At 45.0% G+C, this 11,567-nt stretch overlaps 15 non-coding genes and 3 pseudogenes across 15 annotated transcripts; 17 read left to right on the top strand and 1 right to left on the bottom strand.

The window, feature by feature from the left end:
* The first annotated feature begins 13 nt into the window (after window positions 1–13).
* Window positions 14–132, top strand: LOC147266751 (5S ribosomal RNA). Its single transcript, XR_015114087.1, has one exon. It is a non-coding gene; the product is annotated as a 5S ribosomal RNA (ribosomal RNA).
* A 309-nt stretch (window positions 133–441) lies between these two features.
* On the top strand, window positions 442–560 carry LOC147266750 (5S ribosomal RNA). Its single transcript, XR_015115528.1, has one exon. It is a non-coding gene; the product is annotated as a 5S ribosomal RNA (ribosomal RNA).
* Window positions 561–870: 310 nt separating this feature from the next.
* On the top strand, window positions 871–989 carry LOC147266749 (5S ribosomal RNA). The gene has a single exon (XR_015114394.1). It is a non-coding gene; the product is annotated as a 5S ribosomal RNA (ribosomal RNA).
* A 309-nt stretch (window positions 990–1,298) lies between these two features.
* Window positions 1,299–1,418, top strand: LOC147266748 (5S ribosomal RNA). The gene has a single exon (XR_015114462.1). It is a non-coding gene; the product is annotated as a 5S ribosomal RNA (ribosomal RNA).
* A 310-nt stretch (window positions 1,419–1,728) lies between these two features.
* LOC147266747 (5S ribosomal RNA) lies at window positions 1,729–1,847 on the top strand. Its single transcript, XR_015114814.1, has one exon. It is a non-coding gene; the product is annotated as a 5S ribosomal RNA (ribosomal RNA).
* A 309-nt stretch (window positions 1,848–2,156) lies between these two features.
* LOC147266746 (5S ribosomal RNA) lies at window positions 2,157–2,275 on the top strand. The gene has a single exon (XR_015112720.1). It is a non-coding gene; the product is annotated as a 5S ribosomal RNA (ribosomal RNA).
* Window positions 2,276–2,584: 309 nt separating this feature from the next.
* On the top strand, window positions 2,585–2,693 carry LOC147266745 (5S ribosomal RNA; annotated as a pseudogene).
* A 310-nt stretch (window positions 2,694–3,003) lies between these two features.
* LOC147266744 (5S ribosomal RNA) lies at window positions 3,004–3,122 on the top strand. Its single transcript, XR_015114086.1, has one exon. It is a non-coding gene; the product is annotated as a 5S ribosomal RNA (ribosomal RNA).
* Window positions 3,123–3,431: 309 nt separating this feature from the next.
* Window positions 3,432–3,550, top strand: LOC147266743 (5S ribosomal RNA). Its single transcript, XR_015112719.1, has one exon. It is a non-coding gene; the product is annotated as a 5S ribosomal RNA (ribosomal RNA).
* Window positions 3,551–3,859: 309 nt separating this feature from the next.
* On the top strand, window positions 3,860–3,978 carry LOC147266742 (5S ribosomal RNA; annotated as a pseudogene).
* A 310-nt stretch (window positions 3,979–4,288) lies between these two features.
* On the top strand, window positions 4,289–4,407 carry LOC147266741 (5S ribosomal RNA). The gene has a single exon (XR_015113068.1). It is a non-coding gene; the product is annotated as a 5S ribosomal RNA (ribosomal RNA).
* Window positions 4,408–4,717: 310 nt separating this feature from the next.
* Window positions 4,718–4,836, top strand: LOC147266740 (5S ribosomal RNA). Its single transcript, XR_015113174.1, has one exon. It is a non-coding gene; the product is annotated as a 5S ribosomal RNA (ribosomal RNA).
* A 309-nt stretch (window positions 4,837–5,145) lies between these two features.
* On the top strand, window positions 5,146–5,264 carry LOC147266739 (5S ribosomal RNA). The gene has a single exon (XR_015113222.1). It is a non-coding gene; the product is annotated as a 5S ribosomal RNA (ribosomal RNA).
* Window positions 5,265–5,574: 310 nt separating this feature from the next.
* Window positions 5,575–5,693, top strand: LOC147266738 (5S ribosomal RNA). The gene has a single exon (XR_015115251.1). It is a non-coding gene; the product is annotated as a 5S ribosomal RNA (ribosomal RNA).
* Window positions 5,694–6,002: 309 nt separating this feature from the next.
* On the top strand, window positions 6,003–6,121 carry LOC147266737 (5S ribosomal RNA). The gene has a single exon (XR_015112996.1). It is a non-coding gene; the product is annotated as a 5S ribosomal RNA (ribosomal RNA).
* Window positions 6,122–6,431: 310 nt separating this feature from the next.
* LOC147266736 (5S ribosomal RNA) lies at window positions 6,432–6,550 on the top strand. Its single transcript, XR_015114085.1, has one exon. It is a non-coding gene; the product is annotated as a 5S ribosomal RNA (ribosomal RNA).
* Window positions 6,551–6,859: 309 nt separating this feature from the next.
* LOC147266735 (5S ribosomal RNA) lies at window positions 6,860–6,978 on the top strand (annotated as a pseudogene).
* A 1,275-nt stretch (window positions 6,979–8,253) lies between these two features.
* Window positions 8,254–8,326, bottom strand: trnaf-gaa (transfer RNA phenylalanine (anticodon GAA)). The gene has a single exon. It is a non-coding gene; the product is annotated as a tRNA-Phe (tRNA).
* Between the last annotated feature and the right edge of the window lie 3,241 nt (window positions 8,327–11,567).

Below are 11,567 nucleotides of genomic sequence, written 5' to 3'. Positions count from 1 at the left end.
GTGAGAGTCAAGGGCTTACGGCCATACCACTCTGAACACGCCCGATCTCGTCTGATCTCGGAAGCTTAGCAGGGTCGGGCCTGGTTAGTACTTGGATGGAAGACCGCCTGGGAATACCAGGTGCTGTAAGCTTTTTTGTTTCATTGTGAGGAAAGGGCCGCTTTGAGTCTTTGGGGACCAGCATGAGCGAGCTTCCCTCACACACCTTTTCTTGAAGCGCCCTCTGCAGCTTTGGAATGGAATTTCATGCAGTGGTTAATTTGAAGAAGACAGATGGCAGATGCAGTACTTTTCTCTCGATGACATCAACATTCTTTTCTTTTATTGACAGGACACGTATTTGGCGTGTTAAAAGACCCTGAGGCTGTTGCGCATCACTTTTTTTCTGAGGTTGTAAATTGTGTGAAATGGATATAGAGCCCATGTTTGGCAGAGTCAAGGGCTTACGGCCATACCACTCTGAACACGCCCGATCTCGTCTGATCTCGGAAGCTAAGCAGGGTTGGGCCTGGTTAGTACTTGGATGGAAGACCGCCTGGGAATACCAGGTGCTGTAAGCTTTTTTATTTCTTTGTGAGGAAAGGGCAGCTTTGAGTCTTTGGGGACCAGCATGAGCGAGCTTCCCTCACACACCTTTTCTTGAAGCGCCCTCCACAGCTTTGGAATGGAATGTCATGCAGTGGTTAATTTGAAGTAGACAGATGGCAGATGCAGTACTTTTCTCTAGATGACATCAACATTCTTTTCTTTGTATTGACAGGACAACTATTTGGTGTGTAAAAAGACTGTGAGGCTGTTGCACATCACATTTTTTTTGAGGTTGTAAAGTGAGTGAAATGGTTATAGAGCCCATGTGTGTGAGAGTCAAGGGCTTACGGCCATACCACTCTGAACACACCCGATCTCGTCTGATCTCGGAAGCTTAGCAGGGTCGGGCCTGGTTAGTACTTGGATGGAAGACCGCCTGGGAATAACAGGTGCTGTAAGCTTTTTTGTTTCATTGTGAGGAAAGGGCCGCTTTGAGACTTTGGGGACCAGCATGAGCGAGCTTCCCTCACACACCTTTTCTTGAAGGGCCCTCTGCAGCTTTGGAATGGAATTTCATGCAGTGGTTAATTTGAAGAAGACAGATGGCAGATGCAGTACTTTTCTCTCGATGACATCAACATTCTTTTGTTTTATTGACAGGACACCGATTTGGCGTGTGAAAAGACCCTGAGGCTGTTGCGCATCACTTTTTTTCTGAGGTTGTAAAGTGTGTGAAATGGATATAGAGCCCATGTGTGTGAGAGTCAATAGCTTACGGCCATAACCACTCTGAACACGCCCGATCTCGTCTGATCTCGGAAGGTAAGCAGGGTTGGGCCTGGTTAGTACTTGGATGGGAGACCGCCTGGGAATACCAGGTGCTGTAAGCTTTTTTGTTTCATTGTGAGGAAAGGGCAGCTTTGAGTGTTTGGGGACCAGCATGAGCGAGCTTCCCTCACACACATTTTCTTAAAGCGCCCTCCACAGCTTTCGAATGGAATGTCATGCAGTGTGTAATTTGACGTAGACAGATTGCAGATGCAGTACTTTTCTCTAGATGACATCAACATTTTTTTCTTTGTATTGACAGGACAACTATTTGGTGTGTAAAAAGACCGTGAGGCTGTTGCACATCACATTTTTTTTGAGGTTGTAAAGTGAGTGAAATGGATATAGAGCCCATGTGTGTGAGAGTCAAGGGCTTACGGCCATACCACTCTGAACACGCCCGATCTCGTCTGATCTCGGAAGCTTAGCAGGGTCGGGCCTGGTTAGTACTTGGATGGAAGATCGCCTGGGAATACCAGGTGCTGTAAGCTTTTTTGTTTCATTGTGAGGAAAGGGCCGCTTTGAGTCTTTGGGGACCAGCATGAGCGAGCTTCCCTCACACACCTTTTCTTGAAGCGCCCTCTGCAGCTTTGGAATGGAATTTCATGCAGTGGTTAATTTGAAGAAGACAGATGGCAGATGCAGTACTTTTCTCTCGATGACATCAACATTCTTTTCTTTTATTGACAGGACACGTATTTGGCGTGTGAAAAGACCCTGAGGCTGTTGCGCATCACTTTTTTTCTGAGGTTGTAAATTGTGTGAAATGGATATAGAGCCCATGTGTGTCAGAGTCAAGGGCTTACGGCCATACCACTCTGAACACGCCCGATCTCGTCTGATCTCGGAAGCTAAGCAGGGTCGGGCCTGGTTAGTACTTGGATGGAAGACCGCCTGGGAATACCAGGTGCTGTAAGCTTTTTTATTTCTTTATGAGGAAAGGGCAGCTTTGAGTCTTTGGGGACCAGCATGAGCGAGCTTCCCTCACACACCTTTTCTTGAAGCGCCCTCCACAGCTTTGGAATGGAATGTCATGCAGTGGTTAATTTGAAGTAGACAGATGGCAGATGCAGTACTTTTCTCTAGATGACATCAACATTCTTTTCTTTTATTGACAGGACACCTATTTGGCGTGTGAAAAGACCCTGAGGCTGTTGCGCTTCACTTTTTTTCTGAGGTTGTAAATTGTGTGAAATGGATATAGAGCCCATGTGTGTAATAGTCAAGGGCTTACGGCCATACCACTCTGAACACGTCTGATCTCGGAAGGTAAGCAGGGTTGGGCCTGGTTAGTACTTGGATGGGAGACCGCCTGGGAATACCAGGTGCTGTAAGCTTTTTTGTTTCATTGTGAGGAAAGGGCAGCTTTGAGTGTTTGGGGACCAGCATGAGCGAGCTTCCCTCACACACATTTTCTTGAAGCGCCCTCCACAGCTTTCGAATGGAATGTCATGCAGTGTGTAATTTGAAGTAGACAGATTGCAGATGCAGTACTTTTCTCTAGATGACATCAACATTTTTTTCTTTGTATTGACAGGACAACTATTTGGTGTGTAAAAAGACCGTGAGGCTGTTGCACATCACATTTTTTTTGAGGTTGTAAAGTGAGTGAAATGGATATAGAGCCCATGTGTGTGAGAGTCAAGGGCTTACGGCCATACCACTCTGAACACGCCCGATCTCGTCTGATCTCGGAAGCTTAGCAGGGTCGGGCCTGGTTAGTACTTGGATGGAAGACCGCCTGGGAATACCAGGTGCTGTAAGCTTTTTTGTTTCATTGTGAGGAAAGGGCCGCTTTGAGTCTTTGGGGACCAGCATGAGCGAGCTTCCCTCACACACCTTTTCTTGAAGCGCCCTCTGCAGCTTTGGAATGGAATTTCATGCAGTGGTTAATTTGAAGAAGACAGATGGCAGATGCAGTACTTTTCTCTCGATGACATCAACATTCTTTTGTTTTATTGACAGGACACGTATTTGGCGTGTGAAAAGACCCTGAGGCTGTTGCGCATCACTTTTTTTCTGAGGTTGTAAATTGTGTGAAATGGATATAGAGCCCATGTGTGTCAGAGTCAAGGGCTTACGGCCATACCACTCTGAACACGCCCGATCTCGTCTGATCTCGGAAGCTAAGCAGGGTCGGGCCTGGTTAGTACTTGGATGGAAGACCGCCTGGGAATACCAGGTGCTGTAAGCTTTTTTATTTCTTTGTGAGGAAAGGGCAGCTTTGAGTCTTTGGGGACCAGCATGAGCGAGCTTCCCTCACACACCTTTTCTTGAAGCGCCCTCCACAGCTTTGGAATGGAATTTCATGCAGTGGTTAATTTGAAGTAGACAGATGGCAGATGCAGTACTTTTCTCTAGATGACATCAACATTCTTTTCTTTTATTGACAGGACACCTATTTGGCGTGTGAAAAGACCCTGAGGCTGTTGCGCTTCACTTTTTTTCTGAGGTTGTAAATTGTTTGAAATGGATATAGAGCCCATGTGTGTAATAGTCAAGGGCTTACGGCCATACCACTCTGAACACGCCCGATCTCGTCTGATCTTGGAAGCTAAGCAGGGTCGGCCCTGGTTAGTACTTGGATGGGAGACAGCCTGGGAATACCAGGTGCTGTAAGCGTTTTTGTTTCATTGTGAGGAAAGGGCAGCTTTGAGTGTTTGGGGACCAGCATGAGCGAGCTTCCCTCACACACCTTTTCTTGAAGCGCCCTACACAGCTTTCGGATGGAATGTCATGCAGTGTGTAATTTGAAGTAGACAGATTGCAGATGCAGTACTTTTCTCTAGATGACATCAACATTCTTTTCTTTGTATTGACAGGACAACTATTTGGTGTGTAAAAAGACTGTGAGGCTGTTGCACATCACATTTTTTTTGAGGTTGTAAAGTGAGTGAAATGGATATAGAGCCCATGTGTGTGAGAGTCAAGGGCTTACGGCCATACCACTCTGAACACGCCCGATCTCGTCTGATCTCGGAAGCTAAGCAGGGTCGGTCCTGGTTAGTACTTGGATGGGAGACCGCCTGGGAGTACCAGGTGCTGTAAGCTTTTTTGTTTCATTGTGAGGAAAGGGCAGCTTTGAGTGTTTGGGGACCAGCATGAGCGAGCTTCCCTCACACACCTTTTCTTGAAGCGCCCTCCACAGCTTTCGAATGGAATGTCATGCAGTGTGTAATTTGAAGTAGACAGATTGCAGATGCAGTACTTTTCTCTAGATGACATCAACATTCTTTTCTTTGTATTGACAGGACAACTATTTGGTGTGTAAAAAGACTGTGAGGCTGTTGCACATCACATTTTTTTTGAGGTTGTAAAGTGAGTGAAATGGTTATAGAGCCCATGTGTGTGAGAGTCAAGGGCTTACGGCCATACCACTCTGAACACACCCGATCTCGTCTGATCTCGGAAGCTTAGCAGGGTCGGGCCTGGTTAGTACTTGGATGGAAGACCACCTGGGAATACCAGGTGCTGTAAGCTTTTTTATTTCTTTGTGAGGAAAGGGCAGCTTTGAGTCTTTGGGGACCAGCATGAGCGAGCTTCCCTCACACACCTTTTCTTGAAGCGCCCTCCACAGCTTTGGAATGGAATGTCATGCAGTGGTTAATTTGAAGTAGACAGATGGCAGATGCAGTACTTTTCTCTAGATGACATCAACATTCTTTTCTTTTATTGACAGGACACCTATTTGGCGTGTGAAAAGACCCTGAGGCTGTTGCGCTTCACTTTTTTTCTGAGGTTGTAAATTGTTTGAAATGGATATAGAGCCCATGTGTGTAATAGTCAAGGGCTTACGGCCATACCACTCTGAACACGCCCGATCTCGTCTGATCTCGGAAGCTAAGCAGGGTCGGCCCTGGTTAGTACTTGGATGGGAGACCGCCTGGGAATACCAGGTGCTGTAAGCATTTTTGTTTCATTGTGAGGAAAGGGCAGCTTTGAGTGTTTGGGGACCAGCATGAGCGAGCTTCCCTCACACACCTTTTCTTGAAGCGCCCTACACAGCTTTCGGATGGAATGTCATGCAGTGTGTAATTTGAAGTAGACAGATTGCAGATGCAGTACTTTTCTCTAGATGACATCAACATTCTTTTCTTTGTATTGACAGGACAACTATTTGGTGTGTAAAAAGACTGTGAGGCTGTTGCACATCACATTTTTTTTGAGGTTGTAAAGTGAGTGAAATGGATATAGAGCCCATGTGTGTGAGAGTCAAGGGCTTACGGCCATACCACTCTGAACACGCCCGATCTCGTCTGATCTCGGAAGCTTTGCAGGGTCGGGCCTGGTTAGTACTTGGATGGAAGACCGCCTGGGAATACCAGGTGCTGTAAGCTTTTTTGTTTGATTGTGAGGAAAGGGCCGCTTTGAGACTTTGGGGACCAGCATGAGCGAGCTTCCCTCACACACCTTTTCTTGAAGGGCCCTCTGCAGCTTTGGAATGGAATTTCATGCAGTGGTTAATTTGAAAAAGACAGATGGCAGATGCAGTACTTTTCTCTCAATGACATCAACATTCTTTTGTTTTATTGACAGGACACCGATTTGGCGTGTGAAAAGACCCTGAGGCTGTTGCGCATCACTTTTTTTCTGAGGTTGTAAAGTGTGTGAAATGGATATAGAGCCCATGTGTGTGAGAGTCAAGAGCTTACGGCCATACCACTCTGAACACGCCCGATCTCGTCTGATCTCGGAAGCTAAGCAGGGTTGGGCCTGGTTAGTACTTGGATGGGAGACCGCCTGGGAATACCAAGTGCTGTAAGCTTTTTTGTTTCATTGTGAGGAAAGTGCAGCTTTGAGTGTTTGGGGACCAGCATGAGCGAGCTTCCCTCACACACCTTTTCTTGAAGCGCCCTCCACAGCTTTCGAATGGAATGTCATGCAGTGTGTAATTTGAAGTAGACAGATTGCAGATGCAGTACTTTTCTCTAGATGACATCAACATTTTTTTCGTTGTATTGACAGGACAACTATTTGGTGTGTAAAAAGACCGTGAGGCTGTTGCACATCACATTTTTTTTGAGGTTGTAAAGTGAGTGAAATGGATATAGAGCCCATGTGTGTGAGAGTCAAGGGCTTACGGCCATACCACTCTGAACACGCCCGATCTCGTCTGATCTCGGAAGCTTAGCAGGGTCGGGCCTGGTTAGTACTTGGATGGAAGACCGCCTGGGAATACCAGGTGCTGTAAGCTTTTTTGTTTCATTGTGAGGAAAGGGCCGCTTTGAGTGTTTGGGGACCAGCATGAGCGAGCTTCCCTCACACACCTTTTCTTGAAGCGCCCTCCACAGCTTTGGAATGGAATGTCATGCAGATGTTAATTTGAAGTAGACAGATGGCAGATGCAGTACTTTTCTCTAGATGACATCAACATTCTTTTCTTTTATTGACAGGACACCGATTTGGCGTGTGAAAAGACCCTGAGGCTGTTGCGCATCACTTTTTTTCTGAGGTTGTAAAGTTTGTGAAATGGATATAGAGCCCATGTGTGTGAGAGTCAAGAGCTTACGGCCATACCACTCTGAACACGCCCGAGCTCGTCTGATCTCGGAAGCTACGTAGGGTTGGGCCTGGTTAGTACTTGGATGGGAGACCGCCTCGGAATACCAGGTGCTGTAAGCTTTTTTGTTTCATTGTGAGGAAAGGGCAGCTTTGAGTGTTTGGGGACCAGCATGAGCGAGCTTCCCTCACACACCTTTTCTTGAAGCGCCCTCTGCAGCTTTGGAATGGAATTTCATGCAGTGGTTAATTTGAAGTAGACAGATGGCAGATGCAGTACTTTTCTCTCGATGACATCAACTTTCTTTTCTTTTATTGACAGGACACCTATTTAATTTGAAGTAGAAAGATGGCAGATGCAGTGTACTGGGCTTCTCTCTACTCCTCTCTCTCCTCCTATATGTGTCATACATTAATTATACTCATAGGTATTACTAACTTGTCTCCTTTTCTGGAGCCTTTTTGGCTCCTCTCATTCCAGATCTGGGTGCTGCTGGAGGAGGCTGCAGAGCATAAGAGGCTCAAGCTGCCACCCGTAGCTCCACCTACTCACATCACCGTCTTTCCATCAGTCTCTCTCTCTCTTTATCTCTGTCCCTCTCTTTCCTTCTACATATCCGTATTCCTCCATTATCTGTTTTGTTCCTTTTCTCTTTCCCCCCAATCGGTCAAAGCAGAAGGCCGTCCCCATTGAGCCTGGATCTGCTCGATGTTCCTGCCTGTTAAAAGGAAGGTTTTTGTCGCCGCTTTTGCAGGATGTGCTTGCTGATGGAGAATTGTTGGGTGTAGATTCATTGAAGCAGTTTGGTACTGGACCTGCTCTACCTGTAAAGTGTCATGAGATAAGTTTTGTTGTGATTTGGTGCAATATAAATAAAATTAACTTGACCAGTGTCATTTGTGGTCTTTCGTTAATTGCATGCCACATGAAATTATTATTAGTCACTTTTATCTCACATTTGACCTGCAGCTACAGTCTCACAGTGGCAAGACGAGAACACTTCTACTTCTGATGATAACAGTTTGTTCAACAATGAACTTCATCCAGTACCATGTTGTTAAACACTGGAACACCAGCATAGCACCTGAACAGGGACTTTAACCCTGGACCCTCAGATTAAAAGTCTGATGCTCTACCGTCTGAGCTACTCAGGCTCTTCCTTCAGCATTTAGACAGGAAAAGAAACACCTGTGAAGGTCAAACTGCTGCTTTCTTGACTTGTTCAATCCTCCATGTTCAAGTCCACCATGCTTTTGATTGGTTCTGATTCTCTGTGGCAAAATCCAACAAGAGGCTCCAAAAATGTCTTGAATGTCATAAGAATGCACAGGACAAGATGTTCGTTTCCTTCATGTCTGCAGTTCCTCCACTGGAAAGTAAAGTCAATGCTGTTCCTCTGCTGAAACCTGGGATCGGACCAGGGACCTTTAGATTTTCAGTCTAACGCTCTCCCAACTGAGCTATTTCAGCTCTGAGGGAGGGCCCTGCTTCTCTCATTTTATAATCTCTTCCACTCTCACTAGAACTTAGAGAGGATTTTAGCTTCTGAAGTCATGACACATTGAACAGTTCGACAGGACCATTTTTGATGAATGTCTGAATCAAACAAGCCTCTTTTGTTTGTCTTCTTCCCAGTTGCCTCAACATTGTGTGAGCCAATAATTCCACATCTGTACCAGACACACCTCTGGTTGGTGGGTTTTATGGATCTTTCTGTTCTAACAGTGTCTTTTATCTTAAATATGCCACTTTCACATGAAAACATCAATAACAGGACAATATCAAAACTATTATTGCTGCTGTTGCTGTTGTTGGTTGTGTGTCTGTCTTCCATCCCCCTGTCCCCCCTGTCTTTCTCTCTGCTTGTCTTTCACCCTCATCTTGTTCCCATCTTTTTGTCATTCTCTCCCTCATTTCTCTCTGTCTTTTGTCTTTTCTTCTCTATATTTGTCTTCTGCTGCTCCAGGATCAGCTCCTATCACACAGTGGTCCAGAACCATTATGAAGCCTGATCATGAATGTGAGCAAAGCTCTTAGAACAGGCCTGCTGCCACCACAACTAAGATCCTGCAGGTCACTAGAAACTCCAGTGTCCAGCTGACAAGTGGACTTTCCTCTGATCTGTGGTGGTGCTGAGTTTAGCAAACATCTCCAACAAGAAGATGAAGGAGGCCATCAACTCCTCCAAGCTCAACATCTATACTGGCTTTACTGGGAGATCAGGAGGTCAAAGCAGATCTTCACCCTCCACCTCAGATGGTTTCTACTCACAGAGATGAGGGACCAGTTCAAACCAGCTACCTGGAGCTCCCTTAAGCCATTGTCCCCATCAGCTAACATCTGGATCTGGACCTGCACCGGTGCTGATTTGTGTCTTGAGTCCCCAGAGTTTGTTGAACCAGAGAAGCTTCAACTGGTGACGGTCGTACAACCAAGTGTGAAGGTGAGCCTGCATTGTCTGATCTGGAGCTAACAGGGGAATTAGCAAGTGCTCTGACTGTTCTAGAGTTGCTGCTTAGTAAAATTTGAATTTATTTGTTGAAATGTTCCAGTTTCTATGAGGTCAGGGAAGATTGGTGTGGATCTAAAGGTCCCTGGTTGGATCCCAGGACATTGTTTTGGCTCATTTGAACATTTTCAAACCCTCGTTGCTCAGATTTTACATGAATTTGATCATGACTTTTGGACAAATGTCTTGTTTATTAATTAAATAATCACTTCAGTTATGAATTTAGTGAGTCACCCAGACTTGGTCAATAACAAAAATAAGTCTGGTTATTATTCAGTTTCCAGTCAGTAGGGACACACGCACACACACACACACACACACACACACACACACACACACACAGCCTGTCTTTGGTATAAAATGGTCTGTCACGTTCACGTTGGAAGATTTCTCTGACTCAATTGTGAATAAAGAGATTCTTCATCTGACACCTGAGTCTTGATCCACTGATTCCTCTGATCCACCTCTTTCTGCTCCAACAAGGCTGACATGGATCAGGTGGGTCCATGTCATCCAATCAGTAGGTTTCTCTTCTCAATTAATTTTCTTCATCCCAGTTTAGATTGATTCTTCTCAGCCTCATGAAGGAGCATCTGATCAGGTGTTTGACTGCTTGTTGGTTGTAATTCCATAGATTTTAATCTCAGATGTTATAGAATTAATAAGAACATCTTAAAGACCTTTGTCCAACACTTGAAACTCACCTGTCTGTGGAGGCCCAACTGGCCTTTGGTCGTGAGGTGGTGGATGCATGTGAATGAAATGAGGCTCGTGTTGCTGTGAGGAGCCACTAGAGGGAGACACCTGTCGTTCCTCCCAGCTGACAATGAGGCTTCACAGCTGCATTTGAAGCTGTCCTTTATGAGTCACAACTGTCTTGAGCTCAGGAGCCAAACTCACCGAAAAAATATGCAAGTGGCTTTGGACAAAAGCGTCTGCTCAATGAAATTGTAGGATTGTAGAATTCTATAAATGTATAATATAATTGTAGAAATGCTCTCTCTCACCACTCCCCAAAGTCTGTGCCAGGGTCTCTGGCCAGTGGTCAATGGCTCCTATCACCTGCCCAGGATGGATCCAGCTTGCTTGTCTTTGTAATTCTGCACTTATTAGAGACCTGGAAACAAAGGAATGCGGAAAAAGAGAAAATAGGACCTCACACAAATGGGCTTGTGACACAATTTTAAAGAGTTGTGTCAATGTGAATCTTTTACAAATGTGTGTGTGAATGTGGTTGTTGTGGCCGAGTGGTGAAGGCGATGGACTAGAAATCCATTGGGGTCTCCCTGCTCAGGTTGGAGTCCTGCCAACAACGTTAAAGTGTTGATGTTCTGGAGGAGACAACATCTGATCTTTTTAGATCCACGAGTCAAAGGTTTTCTTTAAAGTGCTGCAGCAGCTGAGGATGAGGGAGAGACAGAATTTCAAACCATCTTCGTGAGGACATTTTGAAAAATGATGATATTTGCCACAGTTATTATTGACTTGGAACACTGCAAAAATATCCCCTCTCCAAAAACCCTCCTCTTCAACTTTGTACCCAAGTTGTCTCCTCATCAGGCACCACAGTGTCCAGGATGTTCAGTCAAAAAGTCATTAATGATTTTAAAAATGTCCATCAAACACAAAATAAGGCTTCAAATAGGTAAAATCACCATCTGTAGACTGGACCAATATGCTGATGTGATCCTTTGATTAGTTTAGGATCAGTCAGAGATCAAAGACTGAAGCAGGAGATCAATGCTCAGAACCCAGAGATCAAAGACAGAATTCAGACATCAGAGAAAGAATTCAGACATCAAACACATACCTGATGGAGGCTCCACCCCCCCCAGACAGTTTCCATGTAAGTCGTAAGTTTTATTTTTAAAGCGCCAAATCACAACAAGTGTTATCTTCTTTTTATTCTTTTTATTAAAGATTGAAGCTCCATACAAGACAGTTTGTAGACAAGAACATCACAGCCTGGGAAGCTTTCACTTCTTTTGATGGACAGCTTTGATTTCAGGTTCTACCTCTGTAAAATTGAAAGTAAAGTAAATGAAGCACCTGTGAAGGTAAAACTGATGATGTCATGACTTGTTCAGTCCTCCAACGTTAAAGTCCAACAAGCTTTTGATTGTCTCTGATTCTCTGTGGCAAAATCCAACAAGAGGAAACAGAAAATCTTGAGGTTGTCTCACTTTTTTTTTTTAAAGAAAC

The sequence above is a fragment of the Aulostomus chinensis genome, chromosome 4, assembly GCF_037954235.1.
Source record: "Aulostomus chinensis isolate RoL2024-O1b breed Wild chromosome 4, RoL_Achi_v1.0, whole genome shotgun sequence".
Lineage (NCBI taxonomy): Eukaryota > Metazoa > Chordata > Actinopteri > Syngnathiformes > Aulostomidae > Aulostomus > Aulostomus chinensis.
Note: the sequence above shows the minus strand (reverse complement) of the source record. Positions and strands in the feature narration are given on the sequence as shown.